At 43.3% G+C, this 3177-nt stretch overlaps 1 long non-coding RNA gene across 1 annotated transcript; it reads left to right on the top strand.

The window, feature by feature from the left end:
- Positions 1-546: 546 nt before the first annotated feature.
- LOC100275736 (uncharacterized) lies at positions 547-1815 on the top strand. The gene is made up of 3 exons (NR_144295.1): positions 547-848; positions 1058-1151; positions 1282-1815. It is a non-coding gene; the product is annotated as an uncharacterized lncRNA (long non-coding RNA).
- Positions 1816-3177: the final 1362 nt, after the last annotated feature.

Genomic DNA, 3177 nt, shown 5'->3' with positions numbered 1-3177 from the left:
CGAAGACTGTAGAGCTGGAGAAAGAGAGAGAGAGTCCCAGTATGGGCAGTCCGAGCTGCTGACCGGAGCCGCATGGACATGAAGACGACGACGACGCCGGCCTGCTTCAACTCTCTATATATCATATCTATCCCGCTAGAAACTGGGATCTCATCGACGTACGTGCATGGCATCATATCATATGGCTTCAGAGTTTGGAGCGCTAGAGCTCCCAGTTCGACGTACGGGCACTAAACTACTCCGGGTTTCATCTCAAGTCTCATGAGAGTTCGTGTGGGATCTGACATCTGACGACGCGCACTTTGATTACTAATTTCAAGAACATTTTTCGCGCAGATCTTTACTGAAACGGTCAGATCTCAGATGTGATAGTAAGATATATTCTTGTGTTACCATACCATCAGCGGAGTAACTGCATTTTGAGCTCGACCAAGACAAAAGGAGAGGGGAGGAGAAAGGACAGAGATTCTCCTCTCCTGGCCTCCTCATGTGAGAACCAGAGCCAGAGAGGCTAAAAGGCTTGGGACTTGGGAGCCACTGCCCGCTTGTCCGTTAGTTGCTGCTCCCAGTTCAGTAGGCCCTCTCCATACCACAGCGCAGCGTCAGAGATCCCACTACTTCTTGTTTCTAGTCTAGTATAAATAAATGTGCATCCAAGTCACTGATCAGGAGCACCAAGCCAGCTAGCAACTCAAAGGAGGAAGACTAGAAGATATATAGCCTTCTCCTTGTGTGACACTCATAAATAAACTGTTAGCAGCTTGCGAGCACTGCAAGATCTTTCTGCTGGCATCTGAATAGTCAGCTGCTGGCATCTATCCGGGCACCTCTCGACCAGCCAGAGGCAGGTGATTTTCATTTCCCATGCATCTATCCGGTCACTCTGCATAGTAGTGCTCCTCTCTGTCCTTCTCATATCTAACTTACTCTCCATGTATGTGGCTCTCTATTGAATCTATCTGTAAGTTCTCAAGCTATTCCTTACTCCTGACATGTTGTATCTGTCTGGTTTTTTTTTTTTTGGAAACGGGTATTTTTTTTCATTGCCTTTCTGCAGATACCTGATCCCAAACTAGCTGGCCAACATGGCGAACGATGACCCTGTGGACGACGAAAACCCCAGATCCAACACCACTAATAACAGCATCAATGTAAGTGTGTTGATTAGCATCATTCGTTTGAAGAGTGGACGAGTGGACAGATAGATAGGGCAAAGAAATGCAGTCCGTGCATGTATATATATGCAACTTCTTTAAATTTAACATCGATCTTTATTTCTAGGACAAGTTGGCTGAAGTGTTCGACATGGTCTCAGTCCACAAACATCAGTATAAAATGCCGACGTTCGCCTTCCACACCAACAAGACGATCACCGAAGCTTTACATCGGCCTCTACTGCGAGCACAAGCTAGCATGGTCACAACCTCCTAGCCTATATATGAACTGGTGTTATCCCGACTGAACTTTTCTTTTTGTTGACACCTTTCGTCAGGCCTCTCCACCAGAGGTTGACTCGTATGTCTGTTTTCTGGTTTCTCATACCAGAATTAACGTTCTTGACCTTGTAAGGCCTCTTCTTGACCTTGTAAGGCTCTCACTCTGTGTCTGCATCCTTCTCGCATCCCTTGTTTCCTTCTTTCCCACTACATGCAGGATCAGTCCCGATATTGCCGTGTTTGCCAGCCTTCTGCATCCACCTACTTTCTGTTCCCTTCTATCCCTCCTGAGCTAATTGTTGCTCCTATGTAATCCGTGTTTATTATTTCGGTACCATGATGATGAAATTAGTTTTAATTTATTGTAAGACTAGTTCAGTTAATGTTTTCACCCTGTGGATGCTCTGCAATACATGAACATACATATGCAAACACTCATTCATCCATTTATTTTTTATTAAACACCATCAAGTTTTTAAAAAGAGAGACATGTACAGTACAATCACCCAAGGACAATTTTAGCAACTAGCCCCAATACATTTTAGATAATTGAAAAAGGGTCTCTAGCTCAGATGACCTTATCACAACTCAACGCATCGAAGCAAAAGAGTTTTTGAAGACAAAGATAATCGAAGTCCTGATTCTAAATAATGAAAGTCATGCATAGGATGCAAAGAGTTGCATTGTTGTGATCTCTAGAGCCTAGCAAGGCCCAACCATGAGCACTTGTTGACCTTCACACGATTGCAATTGCCAACTAGGCATAGAACCGACTCTAGTGGGTATGTCTGAATATAACCCCCCAAAGATATTTGTGACGATAAACAAAGCAGCCCCTACTTTTGATTTGTGTCTCCTACTTGTTAGTACTCTGTTTTTAGGATAACTGTAATATATAGGATTCCAAAATCATGACCCCTATTTTTATTGGACTCATTTGGTAGTCACATATATTTCATTTATTTTTATTCCCATATTCTATTTTAGGATAATTGTAATATATAGGATGGAGGACATGGAGGCTATGCTCGGGATAAGGGCTAGTAGCGAGACTTAGCCAGGGAAGGACGGTGTCGTGTGGATGGCAAGTTCATGGTAGGATAATCAATTGGAAGGTTGAACTCAAATGGATGGCCACCTAGGAACACCTAAGCGTTGGAGGCGAGGATGATGACAACAAATGCCACATCCCAATGTTCATTCCAACTTGAATTTTTCAATAACATCTCTTTGAAGCTTGCAATCTCACCAATTTCTTCCTGAAAATCTAACTAAAATACTCGATACATTACACTATATGTTTGTCTCACTAGCTTTGTTGTTTGAAGGTTCTTTGTCATTTGTAGTTTGACTCTCAGTGCCCATCTATTTGGTAGGTTTTGGTCATGTTTATTTAGCAGGTCTTGGTCAGGTGAAGCCTTTTTGGACCTTCACCACTATGGAACCCGATGCCTTAGAGTTGGACATGTCTTTGTCTAATAAAGGCCTTTGGACCTTTGTCATTATGTAACTTGATGCTTGAGAGTTAGATAGTTTTCATCGAGCGAAGGTTTTGTACATGCGAACACAAGGTTGACCTGACCCTTGTGGTTCGTGTTGATGATGAGTGATTGTCAATGGGTAGTGTCTTAGGTCGAGTCAAGGACTGACCCATAAGATTATGTATGTGCAACCATGTCGGTCGGCTTCTGGTATGCAAGTGTGGAGCACAGGGATGGTGGTCGATGGCTAAGGTAAAGGT

This window comes from Zea mays, chromosome 8 (assembly GCF_902167145.1).
Source record: "Zea mays cultivar B73 chromosome 8, Zm-B73-REFERENCE-NAM-5.0, whole genome shotgun sequence".
Lineage (NCBI taxonomy): Eukaryota > Viridiplantae > Streptophyta > Magnoliopsida > Poales > Poaceae > Zea > Zea mays.
Note: the sequence above shows the minus strand (reverse complement) of the source record. Positions and strands in the feature narration are given on the sequence as shown.